The sequence below is a fragment of the Cynocephalus volans genome, chromosome 4 (genome assembly GCF_027409185.1).
Source record: "Cynocephalus volans isolate mCynVol1 chromosome 4, mCynVol1.pri, whole genome shotgun sequence".
NCBI lineage: Eukaryota > Metazoa > Chordata > Mammalia > Dermoptera > Cynocephalidae > Cynocephalus > Cynocephalus volans.
In genome coordinates, this window is record NC_084463.1 from 16638427 (window position 1) to 16645620 (window position 7194).

Sequence of the window (7194 nt, forward strand, 5' to 3'; positions counted from 1 at the left end):
AGTGGAACTACATCAAACTAAAAAGCTTCTGCACAGCCAAGGAAACAATTAACAAAATGAAAAGGCAGCCTATGGAATGGGAGAGAGTATTTGCAAGTCATATATTTGATAAGTGACTAATATCCAAAATATACGGAGCATCTACAATTTAATAGCAAAAAACCAAATAAGTCTATTAAAAAAGGAGCAAAGGACCTGAACAGACATTTTTCCAGAGAAAGACATATGAATAGCCAACAGGGATATGAAAAGATGCTCATCACTTATCATTCCCAAACTCATTGAGTTGCATACAGTAAATACGTACAGCTTTTTACATGTCAATCATACCTCAATAAAGTGGTTAAAAAACACTCTTTGTTTTAAACTTGGAAATTTCAGCACTGCTATTATTAGAAAGTTGTGTCTACCTCCCCACCCCTCCACACTCTAGTGATATTTCCTTGGGTTTGGAACAGACTGAGTTTGAGTTACCAGGGGGACAAGAAAGGGAGATGTCCTGTGGGTTATCAGAGCTCTGATCCTAATGTAGGGGTCAGAGGTCAAGGGTTGGGAAGAATCTGAAGAGGTGTGTTCAGTGAAACCGTATTTGTCCCTTCTCACCAAGAGAGCATCAAGAGGAAAGAGGCTTGTTGGGCACAACCCAGGTTCCCCGTGTGATGCTAGGCATGGTACATTGTCACAACAGCCCTGGGCTGGAGGGTTCCTGTTTTCTCTAATTTGTGAGTGGGGAAACTGAGGCAGAGAGGTTGCACAGTCAGCTCAAGCTGGTCAGAAGCAGGGGCAGAACTCTGCTGTAGGGGTCCTCTCACAAAGCTTGGGCATTGCTGTCTCCCATGGCTGTGCTGAGGGTGTCATCACAGAGCCTGAGAGGCGTGAGTCACCAGAGGAGGTCCAGGCCTGGCTTGTGGGGGTGCCTGGCCCAGCTGCCCTGTCTCTGTGCAGGTAATAGTTCAGTCACAACCTCGGGCACCTTTGTTTGTCTCTTAGCACAAGACCTTATGTAGTCACACCAGAAATGGAGCTACGCTCACTCAAAACCACCTTATCTCTTGTCTTTAGAATGTTCTTTTGGCTAAATCTATATTAAGTTAATTTAATTGAAGGTTATTTTCCTAAGATAAACTTTTTCTTATTAGAAAATGATACATGCTCATTGAAGAAAGCTTAAAAAATACAGTGAGGCCAATGTAAGAGGGTAGAAATTGTTCAAAATCCTGTTGTGGATAATACTATCAATAACAGTAATAACTGATACATATTGAATAATTGCTCTATAGTAAGCACTCTTCTAAGTGCTTTAGCATACTATTATTATTAGCCCTTTTTTATGTATAAGGAAAACAGGCTGTGAGACGTTACATAACTTGGCGAAGGTCACACAGCCAGGAAATGATGAAATTTTTATATACACAGCTTGATTCCAGGGCCCGGGCTCTTAACCACCTCTTTCTTCTGTGAAATAACAATGGCAGTGAATTTTGAAAGGGAGGAGTTGGAACTTTATTGAATTTTACCTATTCTGGACGCCAGAAGTCTTGACTGTAATTGTCAAGTAGGGACCACCAGTTTTAGAAATCTTGAGATAACTACACCGAGAGGTTCTTTAATCCAGGCTTGATGAAGACAGAGGAAGAGTTGCTGAGAACTGCTGAAGCATGCGCCGCGGTGAGACCTTTACTCGGTGACGCTGCGCGCTTTCAGCGACAAGTGGGAGTGGGACGGTCTCCTTCCCTCCTCAGCAAGGATGGTGGCTCTGGGCTGGAACGCTTCACACCTCTCCTGTGTCCTCTGCTTTGTGGTCTGTTGCCCCACAGTGTAGCCGAATACCCTCAGTTTCTCCCCTTGGTGTCCCTTTGGCCAATGATCAAGAGTCCTTGGTCTTCATGGGTTGGTCCAGCTGTTGACCCTGAGGCACAGCAGTCCTGTGTTCCTAATGGGGGTCCCTTGGGGCTGCATTCTCTGTGGGGGAATCTGTGTGAGTAGGAGACAGAATATTTTATCAGGCAGGAGCCCGCACTGAAAACCACCCCTTACAGCGTGAGCTTTGGCTTTCCCATTTAATTGGTTCATCCCCAGTTGACATGGGCTTGCTCATGCAGTCTCACTTAGAATCCTGGCTATAGTTCTTGGGACTGCATCTCAAGAAAGATGGGCTAAAATGAGACCTGGTCCAGAGAAGTGATCAGGGGCATCTTTCAGTTTGGAATGATTCTCTCTGTAATGGCAAAGGACTTCCCAAGGGGACATGCCTACCTGTGTCCTTCCAGGTGGGGGAGACTGCCCACCAGGCTGGGGATGCATGGCTTCTGGGCCTGTTCTTCTGACAGCCTAATCCCTTCTTTCTAGAAATCCACTAGAATAAGGGAATGCAATCTGGATTGGAGTCCAGCACTGTGAGGAGGGCTGGGCACAGTGCATGTCCCAGGAGTCCTGTCACACATTGTGTCCAAGGTGAAGGATGGAGTCTACAAAGCAGACAATGTGTGGAGAGGTCCTGGGACCTGCTTCCTGGCTCAGCTCTCATGTTGACCTTGCATTCTTCAGTATGTCAGTCCCTTTTCTAAGTCTCAGACACCCCGGGCCCCTGCATTCCAAAGTCCCCTCCCCATTATGTGCCTACAAGGAGTAAGGACAGAATTTGTGGGAGGCTTCAGGCCTCATGAACTGGGCATGAGATGCAAATGCAAGAAGACCATTCACCATCTTGCTAGAGGAACCAAATATGACTCTGACCTCTCTCCAATGCCACCAGGTTCTGGGACTGAGCACAGCTTCAGAACATCAAGGTTGGGGGGCTGGCACTGCCTGACCATCGAGCCCAGACCTCTCAAATGCAGAGCACTGTGTGCCTCCCTGGCATCCTGCCCCTTGGGCTCATATCTTGCAAGACTCTGTCCCTTTGTATGGGCAGTCCCATCTAATTGAAGTCCCTTTCCCCTCTCTCCCTTGCACCCATCTTCAGGAGCCAGCTCAGTGGTCATTTTCTCCACAAAGCCTTGCCAGCAAGCCTTTCTTAGACACAGACACCATCCTCTTTGCCTCTGGAACACCCTGGTCACACCTCCACCGTGGCTGTTAGCATCTTTGCAGCTAGACTGTGAACTCTATGGGGTAAAAACCTTGCCTCAGGCGTCTTTGTATGTCTAATTCCTAGCATACACCTCAACAGGTGGCTGGGTGGCTGCACAGGAGGAGGGACAGATAGATGAATGTGTAGTGTGGTGACATGGGGCAAGGCTCGGTCAGAATCTGGTGGGAGGTGACCAGATGCCCACACAGGCATGCAGTCTCACCACTCTTTGAAAGCAGCAGTCAGATGACTGGAGGAAGAAGGTGTGGGAGAGGGTTGGAGCCGGTGAGGCCAAGCAGGGCAGGCGTCCTCTTGTTTCCAGCCATTCAGAAATGTGTTTCGTCCTGACATAAACACTCAGTTTTTCCACGGGAGCATCTGACATCGGAAATCAGAAAATTTTTCTTAGGGGGAAACCAGAAATTGCACGAGCTTGTCATTATTATTTTTTAATTAAAAGACAGCAACTGCCTGGTATTTGGTAAATTCAGGCCCCTCCCCATGGGTCTCCTAATGTGCTGAAATCTGGGTTTAATGTGCTGAATTTATTTTTTATAAGAATCTGTTACTGAACCTGCTCAGCGGAAAGAGCCTTGTTAGAGCTTTAAGAAACTTCTCATTAGCGAGATAAATGTGCTGGGCGCAGGGGACTCTGCAGCCTGGTGCTGCTAGGCGCCTGCCAGGGTGAGCTGGCTGCCTTGCTGGGTGACTCCCGAGGGTTCCTGTGCAGCTGCACACCTGGGGACCGCTGTCCATGTGGGGAGGAACGACCCTGGGAAAATGCAGGCATAAGCCACTGCTTACAGTCTATGAGAGTGATCATCTGGTTCTGGTGCTGTAGGTAACTCAGCCTGAATCATAATCATAGACAAGGCCTGCTGCATGTCCAGGCCCTCTTGCACTGTCTCTCTTGTACTTCCTGGCATCCAGGAGCTCCCTGATGTGTGAAAATACACACATGCCGTGCTGTAAGTGCTGGCTGTTGTAGGAGTGTAGGAGAGGACCCAGCACCATGGATGCCCAATGAGGGGTCTTTAATTCTGATGGGGGGGATGGGCAAAGATGCACAGAGGCCATTTGAGCAGAACCTTGATTATTAAATAGATTGCTCTAGTTCTCTAAGGAAGATATACAAATGGCCAACAAACATATGAAAAAATGCTCAACATCACTCAGCATCCGGGAAATGCAAATCAAAACCACACTGAGATACCATCTAACCCCAGTTAGGATGGCTAAAATCCAAAAGACTCGAACAATAAATGCTGGCGAGGTTGCGGAGAAAAAGGAACTCTCATACACTGTTGGTGGGACTGCAAAATGGTGCAGCCTCTATGGAAAATGGTATGGAGGTTCCTCAAACAATTGCAGATAGATCTGCCATACGACCAAGCTATCCCACTGTTGGGAATATACCCAGAGGAATGGAAATCATCAAGTCGAAGGTATACCTGTTCCCCAATGTTCATCGCAGCACTCTTTACAATAGCCAAGAGTTGGAACCAGCCCAAATGTCCATCATCAGATGAGTGGATACGGAAAATGTGGTACATCTACACGATGGAATACTACTCAGCTATAAAAACGAATGAAATACTGCCATTTGCAACAACATGGATGGACCTTGAGAGAATTATATTAAGTGAAACAAGTCAGGCACAGAAAGAGAAATACCACATGTTCTCACTTATTGGTGGGAGCTAAAAATTAATATATAAATTCACACACACACACACACACACACAAAACCGGGGGGGGGGAGAAGATATAACAACCACAATTACTTGAAGTTGACACGACAAGCAAACAGAGGGGACATCGGTGGGGGGAGGGGGGAGGGGGGGGAGGGAGGAGGGAGGGAGGTTTTGGTGATGGGCAACAATAATCAGCCACAATGTATATCGACAAAATAAAATTTAAAAAATAAATAAATAAATAAATAAATAAATGTTCCACAGATGGCAGAAAAATAAATAAATAAATAAATAAATAGATTGCTCTAGGTGGAGACAGGGGCAAAAAAAGCAAGGGGATTCTAAGTACAGGGTATGCTCTAGTGAAGGCATGGTGGCCTGGAAATAGGAGGTGTGGTCAGAGAAGGGCAGGGTATCTCCCTCACCTGGGTGTCACACTTGCAGGAGGAGTGGGAGGAGATAAAGTTAGAGAGGCAAATTGGTTCCAATGGCCTTGCTGGGAGATGTTGACTTTCTCTTCTAAGCAGTGGGTTTTGAGAGAGAGACTGACATGATCCTTTGGACATTTTGGGAACAGCGGGGGGGTGGGGGGGATGCATGGAGAGGGGAGAGTCTTGCCAGCTGTACGAAAGCTCCAGAGCAAATGCCCTAGAGCAGAAGCATGTCCTTGGGGCTACCCACCCCAGCTCTAAGACCCCATCATTTTACAGACAGGACACTGAAGCCCTGAGAGGTTAAGTGATTTATCAAAAGTCACTCAGCAGAGATGGCTGAATTTGCAGTGCAGGGAGAGGGCTCTCTTGTCTGAGACCACACAATGCCTATCTGACATGTGGGGCTGGGGTGGTCTCAGGCATGGCATAGGCTGAGGCAGGCTCGGGGAACCATGTGTATGGCATGGCTAGGTCGTCCCTCTCCCGGTGTTGTCATCCTAGGCAGCCGTGGGACTCAGGGGGCTCTGAAGGATGCTCTGTTTCCTGGCTGTTTCTCACCGGAAGAAACATGGCCCCATGGGGTACTGTTAGACAGTCAATGTGGACAGACACAAACTGTAACAAAGATGGAGTGCTACCTTTGTGGGGAGCTGCCCTAGCATCTGTTCAAAGGCCCTTTTCCTTTAAGAGGACGTGAGCGCAGAGAGGATGGGGAGAGGTGCACAAGCACCCCCACCCAGAGCCTGGCTCGGTGACCTGAATAACACACTGCTCAGCTCACAGCACGAGCCTGGGGCAGGACAGAGCAGGGTGGAGGAGGCCTGGCTTATGAGCAGCTGGAAGAGGCGGGCAGCTGCTGCCATGGGGAGAAGAGGCAACTCTCTAAGCTGATTGAACCTCTAGGGTCTGAGGACTCTCAACTGAACTGTCAGTGCTGCTGCTTGCCTATGTGGCCCCTTTGTGGCCTTTAGAAAAAGGCTCCCCCTGGATATGGAGGTGTTTAGACGTGAGGTCTACAACAGCTTCAGCCAATTTACTCCCTCCAAATTAGTTTTTATCATCTAAGCCAGTTTGAGTTTGGTTTTCTGTCACTTGCAATGGGTTTGGTTCTAAGTGCAATGAAAAGCTATTAAAGGCTTTTGAGCAAAGGAGGGACAGGGTCTGATTTACATTTTATAAAGCTCACTGTGGCTGCCTTGGGGAGAGTGGACTGCAGGGGGGCAAAAGTGGAAGTGAGAGACCCCTCAGGAGGCTGTTGCAGTCGTTCAGGTAGAAGTGGCTTCAACGTGGTGGTCGTAGCCGAGTGGACAGATGCCAGCAGAGTCATGGTATATTTTGGGTGTAGAATCCGCAAGACTGCTGCTGCTGCTGCACTGGAGGGAGGAGGCAGAGCAAAGGATCTGGGGTGACTGGGAGGAGGATGGGGTGTCGTGATACTAAATAGGAACAGGGTTGGGGGCTGTGAGTTGGGAGGAGCATGGGGTTCTCCTTTGAGCAGATGCTGATTAGACAACCAAGTAGAGATGTAAAATCAGCAGCTGGATACCAGCCTCTTGCCCAAGTGAAAGGTCAAGGCTAGAGATAGAATTTGGGAGTCCTCAGTGGTTAAAAGGAAAGTAAAAGATATTGTAGAGAGGACATCTGGATATTGAGAAGAGGGCTGAGGACTGAGTCCTGGCGTCTGCCATTATTAGAGTCAGGTAGAGGTGGGGAGGCCAGCAATGGAAATGGAGAGAGAGTGGCCAGAGAGAGAGGACTAACCCGGGGAGTGTGGGATCACCTGGAGAAGACCGGGTGGCCAGGAGGAGGGAGAGAGGAAGGAGAGGTCGGATGGGTCCCGTGGTGCTGAGGATGGGTCACACAGAGCATACAGAAGTGACTATAGGATTTGGCAACATGGAGGTCATTGGTAGTCTTGATAAGAAGCCAGACTGGAGTGACTGAAGAGCAGATGGGGGGCGAGGAATAGGGGACAAGCACAGAAATTTCTCTG